This window comes from Heterocephalus glaber, unplaced genomic scaffold (genome assembly GCF_053883595.1).
Source record: "Heterocephalus glaber isolate CG9 unplaced genomic scaffold, H.glaber_assembly_v1.0 deba00001504, whole genome shotgun sequence".
Lineage (NCBI taxonomy): Eukaryota > Metazoa > Chordata > Mammalia > Rodentia > Bathyergidae > Heterocephalus > Heterocephalus glaber.
In genome coordinates, this window is record NW_028258324.1 from 56,898,540 (window position 1) to 56,922,204 (window position 23,665).

The window sequence follows — 23,665 nt, forward strand, 5'->3', positions numbered from 1 at the left end:
CACTTCTGAATAACCAATGGGTCACAGAGGAAATTAAAGAAGAAATCAGACAGTTCCTTCAATTAAATGACAAGGCCAATACAACATATTGGAATCTATGGGACACAATGAAAGCAGTCTTACAAGGGAAATTCATAGCAGTGAATATGCATATTAGGAAAACAGAATGAGCCCAATTAAACAACCTGATGCTGAACCTCAAGCTTCTAGAAAAAGAAGAGCAGGACAACCCCAAAGCTCATACAAGGGAGGAAATTATAAAGATCAGAGTAGAAATCAATGCAATGGAGACTAAGAGAATGATACAAAAAATCAATGAAGCCAAGAGTTGGTTCTTCGAAAGAATCCACAAAATTAACAAACCTTTAGCCAACCTTGTCAGAAAAAGGAAAGAAAAGGCCCAAATCCATGCAATTAGGAATGAAAAGGGTGAAATTACAACAGACCCAGCAGAAATCCAGAGGATCATCAATACCTACTTCCAGAACCTATATGCTAATAAGATGGAAAACACAGAAGAAATGGACAAATTCCTAGATACATATGAATTATCAAAGTTGAACGAAGAAGACCTAAAAATTCTGAACAACCCAATATCAACCAATGAAATTGAAAATGTAATTAAAAACTTATCAACTAAGAAAAGCCTGGGCCCTGATGACATCACTGCTGAATTCTACAAGACATTTAAAGAGGAACTATTGCCACTACTGTTTAAACTCTTCAGGGAAATTGAAAGGTAAGCAATACTCCCAAATTCATTCCTGGAAGCAAGCATCACCTTGATCCTCAAAGCAGAGAAAGACCCAACTGAAAAAGAGAACTATAGGCCAATCTCACTAATGAACATAGATGCAAAAATCCTTAAGAAGATACTGGCAAACAGAATGCAGAAGATCATCAAGAAGATCATACACCCTGATCAAGTGGGATTCATCCCAGGGATGCAGGGATGGTTCAACATATGCAAATCAATCAATGTAATACACTATATCAATAGAGCCAAGGACAAAAACCATATGATTATCTCCATAGATGCAGAAAAAGCATTTGACAAAATCCAACATGCATTAATGTTAAAAACCCTACAAAAAATTGGAATAGATGGTCTCTACCTCAAACTGATAGAAGCCATCTATGAAAAACCAACAGCCAATATCATACTCAATGGTCAAAAACTGAAATCCTTCACACTAAAATCAGGAACAAGACAAGGATGTCCACTATCACCACTCTTGTTCAATATAGTTCTGGAGACATAAGCCATGGCAATTAGACAAGAGAAAGAAATAAAAGGAATAAAGACAGGAAAAGAAGTCAAATTGTCATTATTTGCAGATGACATGATACTCTATATAGAAGACCCCAAGAACTCCACCAAAAGTCTTCTAGACTTAATAACCAAATTCAGTCAAGTAGCTGGTTACAAGGTCAACACACAAAAATCAATAGCTTTTCTCTACACCAATGACAGACTCACTGAGAGAGAAATAGGGCAAATAATTCCTTTCACAATAGCATCCAAAAAACTGAAATACCTAGGAATCAACCTAACCAAAGAAATCAAAGACCTCTTCTCTGAAAACTATAGCACTCTGAAAAGAGAGATTGAAGATGATATCAGAAAATGGACAGACATCCCCTGCTCCTGGGTAGGAAGGATTAATATAGTGAAAATGGCCATACTTCCAAAACTGCTATATAGATTTAATGCAATTCCAATTGAGATCCCAGCAGCATACTTCATAGACCTCGAGAAAACAATCCAAAAATTCATTTGGAACAAGAAGAGACCCAGAATAGCAAAAGCAATTCTAGGTAACAGAGACATGGCGGGGGTATCACAATAACCAACCTGCAACCATACTACAAAGCTACTGTGATAAAAATAGCATGGTACTGGCAAAGAAACAGACCTGAGGACCAGTGGAACAGATTAGAAGATGCAGAAACAACGCCAAACACACTCAGCCATCTCATCTTTGAAGAGGAGCCAAACACCCTCACTGGAGGAAAGATAGCCTCTTTAATAAATGGTGCTGGAAAAATTGAGCTTCAACTTGCCAAAGATTAAAACTAGACCTGCATCTCTCACCATATGCTAAACTAAAATCAAAATGGATTAAATATCTAAATATTAAAATAGAAACTCTGAATCAGTTGGAACAGAGGTTAGGTAGAACCCTTGAAGACATTGGTGTAGGAAAAGATTTTATGAACAAAACCTCAGTTGGCTGTGAACTAGCACAAACAATCAACAAGTGGGATCTCTTCTTATTAAAAGGCTTCTGCACAGCAAGAGAAACCACCAGCAGTGTGAAGAGACAACCCACAATGTGGGAAAAAATCTTCACCTGCTCTTCCTCAGACAAAAGTCCACTATCTTGAATCTATGAAGAACTTAAAAAGATCAGACCTTCCAAATTTAAAGACCCAATCCAAAAATGGGCATCTGAAATGAACAGACATTTCTCAGACAAAGAAGTAGAAATAGCAAATAAATACATGAAAAAATGTTCAACACCACTGGTCATTTGAGAGATGCAAATGAAAACAATGCTGAGATTCCCCCTCACTCCAGAAAGAATGGCTGCTATCATGAAATCAACCAATAACAAATGCTGGTGGGGCTGTGGGGAAAGAGGAACCCTGCTCCACTGCTGGTGGGAGTGTCAACTGGTGCAACCACTGTGGAAATCACTATGGAGATACCTCAAAGAACTAGGACTGGAAGTCCCATTTGACCCCACTATTCCACTGCTGTGGATCTTCCCCAAAGAATTAAAAGAATCATACCACAGTGATATGTGTGTGCCCATGTTCATAGCAGCACAGTTTGTAATAGCTAAAACTTGGAAACAGCCCAAATGCCCATCAACTGGAGACTGGATAAAGAAAATGTGGGTTTTTTTATAAAATAGAGTACTACTCAGACATAGAAAATGAGAAATTAGAGACATTTATAGCTAAGTGGATGCACATTGAGGTGATACTCTTAAGTGAAATAAATAGGACACACATGTATAAATACCAAATAGTTTTTCTGGTGTGAGAAACTGAAAGTGTAAATAAGGACTGAAACATATAATAAGTAATGTGAAATAGGAAGAAAAGCGGCAAAGGGAAAGGAAGTGGGAGGGGCAGGGGAAAGGAAAGAAGGGAATGGAATTAATATGAGAAAATGGAAAAATAGGACCAAAATCTTTGTAAATAGGGAGGAATGGAGGGTTGAAAGGTGGGGCTGGGCAAGGGTGAAAAATAAGAACCAAGAGAGATTATGTAAAGGTGCAAATTTCCAATGATGAATGTCATTATATTTTATATCTAAAAGGTATCAATGATTAGAATGAATAATTGAAAATGCAAAATAAGAAGAAAAGGTCCAAAGGGTAGTGGTAGTGGGAGGGGCAAGGGAAAGGAAAGAAGGGAAAGGAAAAATGGTGAGAAATGGAAAAAATGGAAATAAAGTCTTTGTATATAGAGAAGGGTGGAGGGGGTAAAGGGAGGGCTAGGAATGGGGGAAAAAAAACAACCAAGATGCATCATGTAAAGGTACAAGTTCCCAAAGAGAAATGTAAATGTTTTGTATACCTAAAATGTACCAATAAAAGAATTTGAGAAAAAAAAAAAAACCTGAAGACCAGCTATATCTGGAAGACACCTCTGAGAAGCAATCATTCCATAAGGGTTTTAAATAGATCAACAAAGATACTTACAATAAACAACTTCATAATATCAACCCAGGAACTAAACCAGGTACAGTACCAAAAACAAAAATGAGAAGGCGTTTAAGCAAGTCACAATCCAAGACTTCCACCCCCAAAAAGGCAATTTCTGGGGAAAATGAGGGGCAAAAGTCTGATAATCAACCACCTGGACACCCTGAACTGATATCACAGGAAGTAACAAAACAGATGAATGAGGCTCTAGAAAAATTCAAAGCAGAAATAATCTCCCAGATAACTACAGAGATGGTGAGCAGAGTGAAAGATATGATTAGAGGCTCTAGAACAGAAACTGATAAAAAAAAAAATCGATGAGCTCAGAAACATGCTGGAAGCCAGGAATGCCCAGCACAAGAAAGAAATGGAAACCATGATTGCCCAACATAAGAAAGAAATGGAATCCATGAAACAGATTCAAACAGATATTCAGGAGATTAAAAACTCCATTGAAAGCATGCAGAGCAGATTAAGACAATCTGAAGATGGAATATCAGATATAGAAGACAGGATTGCACAGAAGGACCATGAAAACAGATTTCTTAAAAATAGTAAGGGACCTTGAGAAATCAATTCAGCATCTGCTAGATGATGCAAAGAAGAATAACATAAGACTGATAGGAGTCCATGAAAACACAGGAGAAAGTACAATTGACATAAAAAAATGTTCACAGAAGTAATAGTAGAAAACTTCCCAGAAAGAGGTAGAGAATTGAACATACAGATAAGCGAGGCATATAGAACTCCACCCAGCCATGATCAAAAAAAATCTACACCTAGACATATAATAGTCAAGATCCCAGACACCCAAGAGAAGAACAAAATCCTACAAGCAGTTAGAGAAAAGAAACAAATCACCTATAAAGGAAAGCCCATCAGAATCACGGCAGACTTCTCAACACAAACTCTCAAGTCAAGGAGAGCCTGGAGTCAAGTATTTCGACCCCTAAAAGAAAATAACTTCCAACCTAGACTGTTGTATCCTGCAAAATTATCTTTCAAAATTGATGGGGAAATTAAATACTTCCATGACAAAGAATACCTGAGAAATTTCATGAACACCAAACCAGCACTCCAAACAATTCTAAGCAATATCCTAGAAAAAGGCAACGAAGGTCACAACTCCATGAGGCTCAACAGAGGGAAGCCACCAGACAAGGTAAGAAACTAAAGGGAAAAGGGGAAAAAGAAATAAGAGCCAACAACAGTAAAACATCATGACAAGGATGAGTCAACATCCTCAATTATAACTATCAATTTTAATGCCCTCAATCCACCAATCAAAAGAAGTAGACTGACAGAACGGATTAAGAAGCAAAATCCAGCAATATGCTGTATACAAGAAACACACCTAACTCAAAAAGAAATTCATAGACTGAAAGTAAAAGGATGGAAAACAGCTCTCCATACAACAGGAACCCAGAAAAAAGCAGGGGTAGCAATCTTATTTGCAGACAAAGTAGATTTCAAACCAAAACTAATTAAGAGAGACAAAGATGGTCATTACATCCTTCTGAAGGGAACAATTCAAGAGGAAGAGATGACAATCCTAAATATATATGCACCAAATACGAATGCCCCCAACTAAACAAAATAAATATTAATGGACATGAAAAACCAAATAAGCACTAATACACTTGTAGTGGGGGACCTCAATACCCCACTGTCACAGGTAGATAGATCATCTAGACAAAAAATTAACAACAAAATTCTAGAACAGAAGCAAGCTATTGAACAAATGGACTTAATAGATATTTATAGAGTGTTCCACCCCACAAAATCAGAATACACATTCTTTTCAGCTGCACACACGTCATTCTCCAAAATAGACCACATGCTAGCTCACAGGACATGTCTAAGTAAATGTAAAAGAATTGAAATTACCCTCTGCATATTATCAGACCATAGTGCAATAAAATTGGAGATCAATAACATGAGAAACTGCAAACCTCCCACAAACACATGGAAATTGAATAACACCCTCCTGAACAACCAATGGGTCACAGAGGAAATTAAAGAAGAAATTAGACAGTTTCTACAAGTAAATGATGATGCCAGTACAACATTTAGGAATCTATGGGACACAATGAAAGCAGTTCTACATGGGAAATTCATAGCAGTGAATGCCCATATTAGGAAAACAGAGAGAACTCAGATAAATAACCTAATGCAGAACCTCAAACTCCTAGAAAAAGAAGAGAATAACAAACCCAAAGCCCACACAAGAGAAGAAATTATAAAGATCAGAGCAGAAATCAATGCAATGGAGACTAAGAATGATATAAAAAATTAATGAATCAAAGAGTTTTTTGAAAGAATAAATAAAATCAATAAACCTTTAGCCAACCATATCAAAAAAAGGAAAGAAAAGACTCACATCCATGCAATTAAGAATGAAAAAGGGGAAATCACAACAGAAACAGCAGAAATCCAGAGGATCATCAATACCTACTTCAAGAACCTGTACTCTAATAAAGTGGAAAACACAGAAGAAATGGACAGATTCCTAGACACATATGAAGTGCCAAAGTTAAATGAAGAAGATGTAGAAATTCTAAACACCCCAATTACAATGAGTGAAATTGAAAATGTAATAAAAAATTTACCAACAAAGAAAATCCAAGGTCCTGATGGCTTCACTGCTGAATTCTACAAGACATTTAAAGAAGAACTAATGCCATTACTTTTCAAACTCATCAAGGAAATTGAAAGGGAAGCAAGGTTTCCAAACTCATTCCTGGAAGCAAGTGTGACTTTGATTCCAAAACCAGGGAAAGACCCAACCCAAAAAGAGAACTACAGGCCAATCTCCCTAACGAACATAGATGCAAAAATCCTCAAAAGATACTGGCAAACAGAATACAGAGGGTTATCAAGAAGATCATACACCCTGACCAAGTCGGATTTATACCAGGGATGCAAGGATGGTTCAACATACGTAAATCAATACATGTAATACACCATATTAACAGAGTCAAGGACAAAAACCATATGATCATGTCAATAGATGCAGAAAAGGCATTCAACAAAATCCAACACCCATTCATGATTAAAAACCCTACAGAAAATTGGAATAGAAGGTCTTTATCTCAACCTGATTAAGGCTATCTATGAAAAGCCAACAATCGACATCATACTAAATGGTCAAAAACTGAAAACTTTCAAGCTAAAATCAGGAACAAGAAGGATGCCCACTATCACCACTCCTGTTCAATATAGTTCTGGAAACATTAGCCACAGCAATTAGAAAAGAGAAAGAAATAAAAAGAATAAAGATAGGAAAGGAAAAAGTGAAACTGTCATTATTTGCTGATGATAGGATACTTTACATAGAAGACCCAAAAAACTCTACCAAAAGACTTCTAGACTTAATTGACAGATTCAGTAGAGTAGCTGCATATAAGGTCAACACTCAAAAAACAATAGCCTTCTTATACACAAATAGCAGACTCATTGAGAGAGAAATTAGGGAGACAATTCCTTTTACAATTGCATCCAAAAAAATGAAATATTTGGAATCAACCTAACAAAGGAAGCAAAAGACCTCTACACTGAAAACTACAGCACCCTGAAAAAGGAGATCAAGGAGGATATAAGAAAATGGAAAGACATCCCTTGTTCCTGGGTAGGAAGAACCAATGTAGTAAAAATGGCCATACTTTCAAAACTACTATATAGATTTAATGTAATGCTGGTTGAAATTCCAACAATATACTTCACAGAGCTAGAGAAAGCAATCCAAAAATTCATTTGGAACCAGAAGAGACCTAGAATAGCAAAAGCAATTCTGGGCAACAGGGACATGTCTGAGGGTATCACAATACCCAACTTGAAGCCATTCTACAAAGCTACTGTGATAAAAACAGCATGGTACTGGCAAAGAAACAGACCCGAGGATCAGTGGAATAGATTAGAAGATGCAGAAACAACTTCAGACATACTCAGCCACCTCATCTTTGACAAAGGAGCCAACCACTCTCATTGGAGGAAAGATGGCCTGTTCAATAAATGGTGTCGGAAAAACTGGATTTCAACCTGTCAGAGATTAAAACTAGACCCATATCTATCACCGTTTACTAAACTAAGATCTAAGTGGATTAAAGATCTAAATATTAAAACAGAAACACTAACAGAGCTAACAGACAACCTACAATGTGGGAAAAAAATTTAGCAGCTGTAACTCAGACAAAGGGCTACTATCTAGAATATATAAAGAACTTAAACAAATCAGACCCCCCAAATTCAAAGACCCAATTCAAAAATGGGCAACTGAAGTGAACAGACATTTCTCAGACAAAGAAGTAAAAGCAGCAAAGAAACATATGAAAAAATGTTCAACATCACTGGTCATTCTAGGGATGCAGATGAAAACAACACTGAGATTCCACCTCACCCCAGAGAGAGTGGCTGCTATCAAGAAATCAACCAATAACAAATGCTGGCAGGGGTGTGGAGAGAAAGGAAACTTTCTCCATTGTTGGTGGGAGTACAGACTGGTGCAACCACTATGGAAATCAGTGTGGACATACCTCAAAGAACTAGGGCTGGGGGTCCCATTTGACCCAGCTATTTCCCTGCTGGGTATCTTCCCCAAAGAATTAAAAGAATCATACCACAGAAATATATGTGTCCCCATATTTATTGTGGCACAGTTTGTAATAGCTAAAGCTTGGAAACAGCCCAAGTGCCCATCAACTGGAAACTGGATAAAGAAGATGTGAGTTTTTTATAAAATGGAGTACTACTCAGCCATAAAGAATGAGAAACTGGAGTCATTTATAGCTAAATGGATGCATATTGAGGCCATACTCTTCAGTGAAATAAATAAGACACGCTAGTAAATACTGAATAGTTTCTCTAGTGTGAGAAAGTGATAGTGTAAATAAGGACTAAAAGGATTAATAACTAATAATTGATACTTTGAAATAGTAAAAGGTCCAAAGGGGTAGGGGTAGTGGGAGGAGATGGGGAAAGGAAAGAATGGAAAGGAAAAATTATGAGAAAAGAAAAACAAAATGGAAAGGAAATCTATGCAAATAGGGAAGGGTGGAGGGGTGAAGGGCACACAGGAAATGGGGGGAAAATAAGAACCAAGGTACATCATATACAGGTACAAGGATCCAACAATAAATGTAAATGTATTGTATACCTAAAATGTACCAATAAACGAATTTAAGTAATAAAAAAAAGATAGAATGAGAACTTCCAGAACTGTTTCAGAAGTGGCAAGAACATTAGGATAAATGTGTTCAGAGACAGGAGGGGAGATTTTGAGGGAGGAATAGAGGCAACGTGTCTTGCAAAAAAAAAAAGAGGGTTACCTGCATGCTGGAGATCCAAACGGTCCAGTCAAAAGTCAAAAGCAGTGTCTCCTGAGATTCTGTATCAGGGAGCTGAAGAGTCTGTGCTCGAAGCCTGGAGACAGATATCCAAAGGCAATGGCAGAGAACTCCTCTGAAGAAGCAAAAGTGAGATTTCCTTCTTCTTTCCCTTTTTATTCCATTCAGGCTACAAGCCTATCTGTTGGTGCCACCCACACGCAGGCTGGGCCTTCCCTCTTCAGTAAGTCAGTCATCCAGACACACCCAGAACTGTGCTAAACTAATCAGCTAGGTGTTTCTTATTCAAGGTGACACCACAGTTAACTATCACACCTCCCTCTGGGCCTAACAATAGCTGGCACCTGATCATCCACTCATTGGGTACCTCTTTCTCAAGGAAGGTTTTCCAGACCTCTGGGTCTGTGTGATTCATCCCACTTGCATTCAATTACAGGCACTCATAGTATATTTAGACATCCTGAAAATATGCTATGGCAAGATACGATATGGACTACACTGTGTTACCATAACTATTTGGGGTTTTTTTCCTGTTAATGTTTATTTACTTGTTTATGTTTTTTTATTGGTTTTTGGTCTCCTCCAAACTAAACTGTAAGCTCACTGAAGAGAAGTGCTCTATTTTATTTCCTTCTATAGATTTTATAGCTAGTACAGTGGCTGATGCATAGCAGGAGCTCAGCCATATCATAGAATGATTGAATGGGACAAATGAATGACTGTATCCCAAATATTAAGAAAGATGGCTTTTGTTTTATCCAGTAGTTCCTGTTAGAGGGTGAGCACTATTCTACCATAGGCATAGATGAAGATAGCCGCTGTTTCACCATCAGCATGGAAGACCAACACACTTTTTTTAAAAAGTTATTTTAATCATTTTTATGTATATAGTTCAGTGGCATTAAGTATGTTCATGATGTTATGCAATTATCATCACTGTCCATCTCCAGAGTTTTTCATCTTTCCAAATGGCTGGCAACTACTCTTCTGTTTTCTGTCTCTATCAACTTGCCTATCCTAGGTACCATGCATAAGTGGAAGGAATCACATAGTATTCATCTTTTTGTAACCAGCTATTTCGCTTAGCATTATAAAATCAAGGTTCATCCATGTGGTAGCATGTGTCAGAATTTCCTTCCTTTTTCCCCTGTTTAAAAATTGGTTATACTGATTCAAGGGTCTCATTTTAACAGATACATACACGCACATACTTTGCTCATTGTACCCCAAGCCATCACTCCCTTTCTCCTGTTTTCACATTTGGGGGAAGTTCAATGTGTGTTTTATATGCTGCTCACATCCATTTCCCCAGTACCCACCTTTATATGCCTCCTTTTATCAACTTCTTGTCTAATAATACTCTTCCTTCAACCTTATCATCTTTGTTCAATTCCATGTATTAGATGAAACATGTGATATTTGTCTTTTTGAGTCTGGCTTATTTTCTCAAGATGATGGTCTCCAGATTTATCCATTTTTCTGCAAATGATAGAATTTCATTCTTCCTTATGGCTAAATAATATTCTATTGAATATATATGTATATACTCAATAATATTACATTGAATATATATATACATATTTTTTTCTTTATCCATTCATCTATTGGTAGGCATCTATGCTGGTTTCATGTCTTGTCTAAACAATAAATGCTGATGAAGATGCAGGGGTTGGGAGAGAAGGAACCTGCTGGTGGGAATGTAAATTAGTACAACCACCATGGATACCAAAATAAAGGTTCCTCAAAATCTATAAGTAGTGTTACCCATTAATTCAGCTATGCCACTTTTTAGAATATATCCAAAGCAATTTAATACTATATTATAGTAGAATGCTATAAGGATACCAGCATAACCATGTTTATTATAGTAGCAAAAATTTACAAAAAGCAGAATATATAAATTAAAAGTCAGAGGTGTCTTTAAAAACTGAAATAAATAAAATTAATCAATAAAAGTTTCTAGAAATCCTTAAAAATACTACTTATTGCTAAATGGATGCACACTGAGGCCATACTCTTAAGTGAAATAAATAGGACACACGTGTAAATACTGAATAGTTTCTCTGGTGTGAGAAACTGAAAATGTAAATAAGGATCAAAATGTAGACTAGATAATATGAAATAGGAAGATAAGGCCCAAAGGGGAAGGGGAAGGGAAAGTGAGAGAAGTAGGGGAAAGTAAAGAAGGGAAAGGAAAAAGTATGAGAAAAGGAAAAATCATAAACAAAGTCTTTGTAAATAGGGAAGGGTAGAGGGATTGAAGGGAGGGCAAGGGAATGGGGAAAAAATAAGAACCAAGATAGATCATGTAAAGGTACAAATTCCCATTGATGAATGTCATCATATTGTATACCTAAAATGTACCAATAAATATGAATTTAAAAAATACTACTCATTGTTTTTAATTCAAATGAGAATCTTTAAATCATCTTTACCAGAATCTGTTGTCATCTTGGTTCTTGGCTATGTGGTTTCCTTAATTTTGTTCACTGTTATTTGATTGTACAGAGTCTGGGTACTCCATTGCTGCAATGGTCAAAGAATGTTCTTCAGAACAAGAAGCCTATGTTATGTATTGTGGAAAGCAAGTTTCTGGGCCAAGTAATTTTGGGAAGTGGGACTTATATGTCATGCTTTAGAGAGGTACATGGCTGAGAAAAATGTGTTAGTTTCACTTTTTTGAAGCCTGAATTACCAAACCTTTCTGAGCTGGAAATTCAAGTGTAACATTTTAGAAATTGTTGACATAAAACACCCATGTTTATAGCAGTACAGTTTGTAATAGCTAAATCTTGGAAACAGCCCAAATGCCCATTAACTGGTGACTGGATAAAAAATACGTGGGTTTTTTTTTATAAGATGGAGTATTACTCAGCCATAAAGAATGGGAAACTAGAGCATTTATAGCTAACTGGATGCACATTGAGGCCATACTCTTAAGTGAAATAAATAGGACACACATGTGTAAATACTGAATACTTTCTCTGGTGTGAGAAACTAAAAGTGTAAATAAGGATGAAAATGTAGACTAGATAATGTGAAATAGGAAGAAAAGGTCCAAAGGGGAAGGGGAAGGGAAAGAGAGAGAAGTAGGGGAAAATAAAGAAGGGAAAGGAAAAAATATGAGAAAATGAAAGAATGGAAACAGTCTTTGTAAATAGGGAGGGGTGGAGGGGTTGAAGGGAGGGCAGGAGAATGGGGGAAAAAAAAGTAAGAACCAAAATATATCATGTAAAGGTTCACATTGCCAATGATGAGTGTCATCATGTTGTATACCTAAAATGTATCAATAAACTTAATGAATTAAAAAATGCTTTTAATTTTTTAAAAATGGAGGATTGTAGAAGCTTCTAATACTGTCTCCACCATCCCTACAAGTTACCTTACTTCCAGAGCCTCAATTTTGTAGTTTGTAGAATGAGAAAGTCAAAGATCTGCTTCAGATCTAAATTTCTATTTTAATCGTTTCAAGTCAAACATTGATCCTTTTGAGTCAGAGAAACAAGAGAAAGTTATATATGTCAAAGTTATATGTGATTATTCAGTGTCATCATGAGGAATGAAATTTATCACACATTCTGCATTTTAATTTTTATCATCATCTAGATCTCTAGAGGGACAGATACCTTAGACCTATTTGATCCTCATTCACGAAAATCAAAAATAGTTAATTTGGTCCTCTTAAATACCTAGTGCCATTTTCTTCTTTTCCCTCCTGATAAATAACTGAAATAAAACTAATGGATATACAAGTACAAAGGTATCATAAGGTTGGGACCTCTGAGTCTGACAAACAAAAAGCCGATTTTGCGTCGGCAGCAAGCTGTAGACACATCTGGCTTACTTTAGCTCACAATGGAGTAATATGAATTGTGCTAAAAAGCACTATTTGTGCAAATGCAAATAATATTCCATCTGCTCAAGATTTTTTTTTCTTTAGATAGCTTTTGTTCCAGTGTGGTAAAAGCCTGTTTCTTTACCCTGAAGTGCTCCTGCTGATGAAGAGTGAAGTACATGACAATGAACTAAAATCCATTATCAAACAAATACAGTGAGCTTTTCAGCAAGTCATCACAGGGAATGTTGCCTTTTTCTCTGGCATTAAGTTGAAAGCGATTTGTGCTCATGCAAATAAGACAAAGTGGTGGGTTTAAAAAAAGAAAAAAAAAAACATATTTATATATATTCCATACACTGTAGTTTGCTTTGTAAATCTTCCTTTTTTATCTTTTCTCGTGGTGGGGGAGGGCAACAGCAAAGCAGTTTGACAGTCTTCTTTATTTCTTTATGATTTGAGTCATGATAAGTTCTTCAACAGCAGAATTTAGCTCTGCCTTATGCGCTCTTGAATAACTTACTTGGGATTTGGGAGAACTGCTTTAGTCTAGGGCAAGTTAGAAGCAAAGTTAACCCCTAAGCTGCTGAAAGCAAACAGTAAGATTCAAGATTCCAACTTCAGGATTTTCCAGTGGTGACAATTAAAAGGTAAATCATTCAAGTTCAACCTTTAAGTTCACTTTTCCAAGAGCTCATACATTCCATTTAGTATCCAAATCTAAGGGCTTTGTGACAGTGGTATTTGTAAAGTGAACAGGCCACCTCTACAGTTGCAGGAAGAATGTACAAATAAGTGACAATTACATGACTACTATACATGATATCAATAAGTCAAATACGGTGTACACCAGGATTTGGGAAAAAATACTCAATCTTTCATTCACTTGCCCCTGAACTTTCCCTTACATTTTATTTCCTTGCTTTCTCTTGAGATCTCTGATTTCTGTTTCAATAAAACAGAGAAAAGATATAAAATAACTAGGTTTCTTTCTAAGATTAGAGATGAAGTGGGGCAGAAGATCATAAATGTGTATGAGCATAAAAACACTTATTTTATACAAAAATTTAAAGCTCATTTTGCATCATTTTTGGCTATTTTATTTATAGCAAATCATTTCATTCAATATAGGTTGTTTAAGTAGTTCTGCCAACATTTTCCTCTTCATGACATTTGAAGAACTTTTTTAATGAAAGAGTAGTTTACAAGATTTGCTTTTTTATAATTTGGATATTTTATAAATTTCAGAGATTACACATTTCTTTTTTAGGTTTTAGATTTTATAGTGTTTATTAACATTATTTATGAGTTTGAAATATAATGATGCACACACAGTGATATTAAGATACAATAAAGTAATAGACACAAAAGCACTGGAATTATTAGGGCTGAAGTTGTTATAAACATTTAAGGTATTAATGCTGTGAAGGCATAATTTACACTTATGGGAAAAAATGATTGAAAAAGAACAGCATTTGCTTTCTAGAGTGCACTGTAAAGATCAGCAAATGATTATTTTCTAATTTACTTTCTAGGATATATGTTAAACTATAAGTCACAATCCAAATAAACACTGAAATTAAGCATTTAAGTAAACAATTGTCATATCAGCAGTTTTGCTGTTAAGCTTTGTACAGATATTAACATCATTATCCAAAGAATTTGGATTCAACAGTTAAAATGATTTAAAATGCATTAATAATTTAGAACCAAAGGCCACTAAACTATACCAGTTATCTTGGGATAGTGTTGATAAATATATTTATACCCTTGCAGTATATTTTAAAGTTATTGAGAATTGTAAAAAGATAAAAATAATATCTATTCTAATAAGGCCACTTTTTATCAAAGATGATTTCCTTTCATGTTAGGCAAGATAACTTTCCAATCTTCCTGACTTCAAAGGGAAACACATTATTCCAAATATGTTTTAAACTTTTAACATAAAATCCCTACACATTAAACCATTAATATATGGTTGCTTGGGAAAATGTCTCATTCTACTCACAATAATGTCTGACTTTAATTAGACTCTGGAAAGAAAGGATTTAAATTCAAATCTGCCCAATGTTAATTATAGAATTCTTAATATTGTAGCCTGTCCTTTACTAAGTTTCTAGGATATCTCCTGTGCTAAATAAAAAAGGAAATTAGCTTCTAGTGACAAAGGACTGGTTAGCATAAAGTGTTTCATATATATTGATATGTGCTATATCATCTTAAAGACCTCGCCCAAGATTCAAGAGGCAAGGTAGAATTACTTATGTGCTCCAGCGTTCTTTGTCCATGTGAATTGGGAGCTACCACTTACCCTGAATCTTGAACAGTTTTTCAGCCTATCTAGTAAAGAAATGACTCCCTTTTCTATCCCCCTTACAGTCTCTCCTTAATCCTAGTTGAATGGAGAATATTCACATATAGCACCTACTACTGCCGCTGCTACCGGGGTTGTTGCAATCATAGGTCCATTTCATGGTCAGTAGAAACAGGACCTAAGAGTGGGTGAGAATGAAAACCCAACAACATACCAGGTTCTCTGTAGTCCTGTTCAAATATCCTTGGTAAACTCTTCTTATTTCAGTTAGTGTAGATATGTGCCCTTATCCATCAGTCAGTCAGTCAGTCGACCAATCAACCAATACATTTTTAGTAGACTTCGATTTTCATATCAGTTCTATGAGCTGCCCCCCAAGATGGAATGCTGAAAGGCAAAGATAATGGACTAGAGTCAGCATTCACCTCCAGTTCTGCCAGTTATAAAGCCTATGTGACCTTATCAGTCATTCAGTCATAATTTTAATATAGCTCAGTCTTCCCATCTGTTAAACAATTATGAGGCCTGCCTCATTTTCACTCAAGTAATTGTTCTGAGGACTAAATAAATTAGGTCATGGAGACAATACTGAAGACATTTTAGAGTGCTACATGGACAGTAGTAGTTAGGCTTCATTTTGTGTAATTAATACATTTTTGTAACTTTTCAGAGGTTTTAAAATAATAATTTCAAAACAATCGATACTAAAAAATACTTTAAATATCAAGTGAACACTGTCAACTTTAATTTTGGTAAATATTAAAATATTTCAAAGTTGTTGTGATAGAAAAAATAAATACATTTTATTTTATCCACTGAATACTTCATTCATTTACCTTTTTATTTCAGCCAAAACTTTAGGGAATCACTCTGAGTTTCTAGAATTTAAAAAATCATAATCAAGGGCTGGGGATTTAGCTCAGTGGTGCCGCGCCTGCCTTGCAAGTATAAGGTCCTGAGTTCGATCCCCGCTATGAAAAACAAAATCATAATCAATTAGTACTCAATAATTTTTTAAAAAACTGAAAGTATTACAAAAACTCTGTAGCGTACTGCTGGGTTTCAGTGTGAGTCTCCTTCTTGGTATGGCTTAGCATGTTTGAATGTTTTCTCCAAATCTCATTTTCTCAGAAAAAAAAAATTTTTTTTTGAGAAACTGGGAACACAGGAAATACGTTATATTATCCTCCAAGAGTTAAGGCTTAATAATCAACCTGGAGACATGACAGGCTTGAAGAGATCTTTTGATAGGAAGCCAAACTCTGCCACAGCAGAGAACACTGTGAGCTCATGTAACATTTCCCACCCAGAAGACTAAATTTCTGGTCTCCTCACCAATCCCAGAGCCAAAATAAGAATATTACATGACTGAAATGTATGCTATAACACCCAGGCAGTAAAATTTAATTTTACACACTTTGCTCAGAGGAGGGGTCTCATGCCAGTAATCAAAACCAAGCTAGTCCTAATGGATATTTCTAGCTTGTCTCATAACCAAACTGATTTGAAGCAGCAAAAGAAGAGGGGAGAGAAGGACTGCAAGACATTTCCTACAAGAAGAAGTTGGTATATTAACAAGAAATGACAGTATACAAGAAACAGACAGAAACACCATAAAAATTAAAGTGAGAATGTGAAAAAGGTCAGTGTATGAAGCCATTTAAGGACATGGTAGTCTTGCATACCTTAGAGGACCACATCACTGGAGACTCTTGGAAATGCTTGCCTAGTTAATAAATAAATGATTGAGACTCAGAATAGAGAAATTTCCAGGTCGAATAACTAAAACACACTTACAGGGTTGATTATCTAGAGTTTAGTCCATAGGAAGTAAACGTTTGGCCCTGTATACAACACACTTGACAAGAATTCAAAGTACCTAGATACAATTATATTTTTGTCCTATTTCAAAACCAGCTACATTTTTACACTGTATTGACAAGGAAGCCATTTAAGAATACACTGTGATTTTTGTTATCCCGTGGTAAATTCCTAGTTCTATTCTTTAACTAGCAGAAATGATTGTTTTCCTTCAATTTCTACCTTGGTACCTATCACTCTTATTTCATACTTAAGACTGCAAAGTTTATAATCAATACTGCAGCTAGAATAACAAGAGCCACTACATTCACCATCGTTTATCAATGGAATAATTTCTTGTTTGAGATTTGTTTTTCAATTGTTTTGACATGTTATCCCATGATAGCTATTGTTGAAAAGTAGATCTGTGTACAGACTTTGTTAAATTCTTCTTTCTTTTTTAGCAGGTCACAGTTGATATGCAGCTAAGTAATAAATTCCAAGGTGAGTGCTCACAAGTCAAGAAGGCATAAGATAATTCATTGACATGTCAGAAGAAACTATGAATTTATAAACTCAATATTTATATACTCCCCAAATGGGTCAACTTATCATAAAAGTTTTGTCATTTTGGTTGAGAAAAGTGTATTATTTTAACAATGCACACATTTGACAGGAACGCCCTAATTCATAGGCAAGCTTTTGGCATATTACAGTGTCCTGCAGTCTACATGTGAGGCTAATCATGCATATAGATATTACTTTAAAGAACAGAGTCTGTACAATATTGGGAGTTAGAGTGGGAGTGACCAAGAAAATCTTGGTATATTACAGATGTGTGACAGCAGTCTCTTCAAGAAGTACTTAAAAAGGTGGAAATGTAAAGAGCCGAGACTTTTTTGAAAAGATAACTATTACACTTTTATAAACTTTTCTGAGATAGTAAGTGTTTGGCAATAGAGTGTTACCCAACAGATATTTTCATAAAATAAATAAATTTAATGATAATAATCATAATGGTGGGGGAAAAGGGTTTTCTGTAACAAGTAAATAAAATAAAATTATTTTAAATATTTAAAATAATCATAATTTCATCATTTTTTACTAGTTCCTTTCTATCTTGTGAATATATGTTATATATATATATTTTATATATATGATAATACACAAATACAGAGAAAGAGAGAGAGAGAGAAGATTACTCTGCCAATCTTTTAAGGCCTGAAGTGGCTTAGACAGGACCTTGCCTAAACCATTAAGTATGTTAAGAGTAACATAATTAGCCACTAAAAAGTTGAAATGGAATGACTGTTGAGATGTTACCATAATGTTCACTAGGTACTATCCTACCTACTTTACAGATTCTTTCTGTTTTATATGCCCCAGATGGAATAAGTAAATAATGTTACCTCACAAATGGGTCATTGACTTGACTGAAATACTTGTGATCATCATGTTTATCATTCATTTTCACCACTATTTTTGCTTAAATAGTAATAAGATGACTAAGATTTATATTCCATAAAAGATCATAATCTTAAGGGCAGAATACATAAAGATAAAGAGACCCAAATAAAAAATTAAGAAATAAGTAAGAAAGTAACATAAATCAATCAGACATACCTAATACAAGTGGTTGGAAAAAAGTGGCCTACATTTTAAAACATAAAATGAACATCCTACTTCTTCCTAAATTCAAAACTAAATCTCAGATGGACCGGGGAGGAAGTTTGTCACCTGGTGGGCGGAGGGAGGCTTTCCTCAGGGCCTGGTCTGATTCCTCAACTGGGAAAACGACTCTAAAAATACCAGGCAGAGACAAATGAGAGGGAAAAGTTCAATGGTAATTGATGGTCCTTTAAAAAAGACCTTTGTGGTTTTGGTGATAAATACCTGGGACTATGTGACCAAAGCCTTAAAAAAGTAAAAACCAGGGCCGGGGATTTAGCTCAGTGGCACTACGCCTGCCTCGCAAGCACAAGGTCCTGAGTCTGATCCCCAGTACAAAAAAAAAAAACAGGGCCGGGGATTTAGCTCAGTGGTTTCACCGCCTGCTGCACAAGTGCAAGGACCTGAGTTCAATCCCTGGTACCAAAAAAAAAAAAAAAAATCCAACAAAACACTGAAATATAAGAGACACTCTGCAAGCAGAACTCTAATTATAGCCCAACTAGAAATATCAAGATATTTTAGCAAAGCCTAGTTAGTGAGAGTGGAGAGCAAAGCAGTTCCCTTCTGGTGTTGAATGGTAAAGGTGTAATGGCAGCACTTGGGAGGCCTGAGAAGGGTCTCAAGTTTGAAGCCAGTTTAAGCAATTTAGTGACTTACAGAGACCCTGTCTCAAGATAAAAAATAAAAAGGGATGGGAGTGTAGTTCAGTGTGAGGGCCTTGGGTTCAGGCCTCAGTATCATAAAAAAGAAGAGTGAGGGTGGGAGCCATGAAGGTATGCTGTGTTTTTATGGGCCGTGTGAGGACAAAGCCTGGAATGGACAAGATGGCTGATCATGGGACTACAGAGACAAGGCAGGAGCGTTTCCCAGGTCCTGCAGGAGCAGATCCATGCCAGGGACAACATTAGCTATGGAACTAATTCTGCCTTAAAGACTTTGGAGATGCGGCAAATGTCTGGTTTGGAGGATCTCCGCGGAAGAGTGGCCAGATGTGATGCTAGCATAGCCAGACTCTCTGCAGAGCACAAAACGACGTACGAGGGGCTCCAGCACTTGAACAAAGAACACCAAGCTGCCAAGCTGATCCTGGAAACAAAAATCAAAGATGCAGAAGGTCAGATTTCTCAGCTTTTGAACAGAGTGGATTTGTCTATATCAGAGCAGAGCACCAAACTGAAGATGTCCCACAGAGACAGTAACCACCAGCTTCAGCTTTTAGCTACTAAATTTAAAGGTACAGTCGAGGAGCTCAGTTATCAGATTTTGTCTGCACGGAGCTGGATGCAACAGGAACAAGAACGGATAGAAAAAGAACTTTTACAGAAAATTGGCCAGCTTTCCATGGTGCTTAAGGAAAACAGTGTAGCCAGTGAAAGGGACACGGAGAGGCTCAGCCAGTTGTAAACCAGACTTGACAAGCTAGAGAAGACTCAGAAGAAGAGTCTGGAAGGACCGAGAACCAAGCCGGAGAAGGACAAGGTGCATGGGCGGATCAGCAAGCTGGAGCTGCAGATGCAGGAGGGTATGCAAGAGATGAAAGCGGAAGTCAATGCGGGGTTTACAGCCATCTAGGAAAGCATAGGATCCCTCAGGCAAGTGCTTGAGGCCAAGATGAAGCTGGACAGGGACCAGCTGCAGAAGCAAATCCCAACAGATGCAGAAGCCAGAAGCCCCGCTGTGAGCAGACTGGGACCCGGATGTAGAAGGTGTCGCCTGGAACTGGGAGCCCGGGCCTCTGAGGCCAGGCCCGGTGCATTCAGGACTGCCCCCCCGGTGTGCATGTGCCAGGAGACGTGTTTTCATGGGTCTAAATGTTTACCTTGAGTCTTGAAAACACTCTTAGCATATTAAATACAGTTTTTAACCACTTTATTTTACTTCTCTAAATTCAGTGGACACCCCCACCCTTTGAAAGGCTTTTATCCTCTTCATTTTATGAATGAAAAGACTTAATTTTTTAATGCTCAATGATCTAACCAAGACTATTTAATATTTTGAAAAATATGATGGTGATTTTTTAAAATTAAGCAACTAATGAGTTGTCACTGGAATGTGTTGTCCTAATAGATTAGAATTCAACCTTTGAGTCCACATCTGGGTTTTAGTACTGTTATTTGTGTGTTTCTTATATTGGTTATCTTCCTGTCAATCTTCTGTCTTTTCTGAGGGGAAGAGATTTAACACTTGAGGAAAAAAACCCTGCCATTTCTATAATGAAAATAGATTTACAATTGATAACTGCCATATAGATTGGAAATTACATAGAAATTTAAGATGTTCTGAGTACTACAAGGCACAATATTTACATCTACCTAGATATACCGGGTTTTAATATTTAAAACTATTTTTAATTAGCCACAATTTGCATAGTGAAAGCCATATATTTAATAATGAAATGGTGGTTAACCATTTGTTGATTGCACGATTAATTGTTCATTAGTCATGATAGAATGTGAGAATTTTCCAGACGTTATGACCTCTCTAAATGTTTCCAAAGTTGGCACACAGTGCCAGGGTGTATGTACATTCATTGTAACTGTATTCTCGTGCCTTGGTATAACAGCCTCTGTGCACACTACCCTATAAAATCTTTCCCGACAAGAGAAGGCATAATAATCATTCAGAATTGTGATGTCAAAATGGGATACTATGTATTTTTTAAATGTTCTAAAAATGTTACCACTGTTAAGACATGAACCGTTCAGTATTATTCATGGAACAGAAATTCATACTTTTGTATGCACAAAGAAACAAATTGCATTTATAATACTGTCAAGAAACTTTCATCTTGTGCAACTTTGTAGATGATTTTCAGTCTCCATGTTTGATCAGTCATTGACAATATGATCTTCGGGTCTTTGGTCACCTGTGCAAATTGACAATGAAATCCATTGCTCCAGATTGTGAGGGGGACCAGGGACAGGAGGACAAGTGGTTTTGTCATTGTTGTTGTTTGTTGTTGTTGTTGTTGTTGTTCCATTTGCCAAGGACTCAGGACAATAAAGACATTTTCTATTTTTAGGATAAAAAAAAATCTCAGATGGTTTGAGCAAAATGTAAAATATACATATAATATATATACATATATATATTTATATTAAAATTCATTTTAATCGGGCTGGGGATTTAGCTCAGTGGTGCCACTGCCTGCCTTGTAAGTGCAAGGTCCCGAGTTCAAAGCCTGGTACCAAAAAAATTTTAAGCAATAATATTTCCACTCTTTAGGAATGAAATATTTGAAGGTAATATTTATGAAATTATTCAAATTTATAATATTGAAATAGAGAAGAGACATATTTTTCAATATAAAAATATAAAATGATGTAGTTTAAACATCTTAATATTAAAAGACTAACAATAAGTGAAAATGATAGATAATATTTTAATAAATGTTCTCACAGCTCAATAAGAAAAAGACAAATATACTAATAAGTTAATTGGAAAAAAAGATAAGATGATTCACCAAAGACGTTATAATCCCAATAAACAACTACCAAAAAAAAGTCTTAGTAAAAAATAAACCTCTCATTTAAAAAAATTTAGTCAAAACAAAATGTCTTATTTTGTTTATAATGCTCAAGCATGATGGGATTTACAAGAAATGGATACTCTAACTTTGTAGAATTGAATTTTCAATTATTAAATTGGTAAAATTTTTGAAAGATAATATGTTCCACTTACAAAGGGTGAGGGAATTATGAGGATAGTCTCTCTTTGTGCTTATTGGAGTAGAAAGTGCTGCAGCTCTTCCAGAATTTGATATTGAACCCCAAATACCTTTTTTCCTGAATGCTTTGTATCATCTTCAATTTTTTTCTTTTTCTTTTTATTATTACATGCTTGCAGTAAATGATAATTAAATTCTTTTTGTGGAGTTGGTACATATACATAACATATGTTAATTCTAACATTTTAAGAATATTTATAGTTGTTGACAATTATCTACCCTAAAAAGAGAACAAGATGGTTTTTGACAAACAATTCCTTCTCTGCATCACTCATTGATGTACAGATTAAGGAGAAATGTGTAGAGTTCATATCAGTATACTAAGAACTAATGTACAACAGCAAAAAAAATGGTTTTCTATAACCATAGTTGATTAAAGAGAAGTTAGTTCTGGTGTGGAAATCATACCAATGAAATTACAAAATTATCTCTATCTGTATCTCTGTCTTTGTAGTTGTCTCTGTCTTGTCTCTATATCTATATCTCTATGCCTATTTATATGTTTACCTATTATCTATTTATCCATCAGTTCTAAAGTGCATACCCACAAAATAGTCTTCCATACAGATGATTAACTACACCTGTGTACTTATATACTCATTAGCCAATCATTTTCATACATGATCATTTTCAAACTTCCCAACAAACCATGAGTAAGCCGTGGTCATCCCCTTTTTTATAAATGAAGAAAATGAAATTCAAATGAAGTAATGTACCTAGCCAGAATAATGCAGCCGTATTGTTCCACAGCCAAATTTCGAATCTAAGTTTATTAGACTCAAAAGTTCACAGTTTTTCACAACTCCACACATGATACCTTTTAGAAAATTTACAGAAACATATTTGAGGAATTACATGATGAACTGATTAAAAGCAAACAGTCTGGCAGGAAAATCAAACTATAGTTTTTGAGGAATAACATCTGATTGGCTTGCTTGCAAAACTTTATTTTGTGCTTTATTTTAAATCCTGAATTATCCAGATAATTGATTCTTTTTCTATTCTTAATTAAGAGGGCCCCCCCCCCATCCCACCACTATTAGAAGTGGTGGGAAGCTGTGTCTACATAATGCCAAGCATGCAGATACCTTAAATTAGCTGAAGGAATGATGTCTCACTTTCCATGCTAAGCTTATGCAGATTGCTGGGGCAAAATGATACAGTGATTGTCTGCCACAGGATTTTTTTGGGCTCATATCACCACTGCCAAGGTCATAACTAGACATCTAAGAGACTTCAGTTAGTTAAGCATTTTAT

The 23,665-nt window shown here is 35.9% G+C and overlaps 1 pseudogene; it reads left to right on the forward strand.

The window, feature by feature from the left end:
• The first annotated feature begins 19,429 nt into the window (after window positions 1–19,429).
• LOC101703759 (protein FAM81A pseudogene) lies at window positions 19,430–20,362 on the forward strand (annotated as a pseudogene).
• Window positions 20,363–23,665: the final 3,303 nt, after the last annotated feature.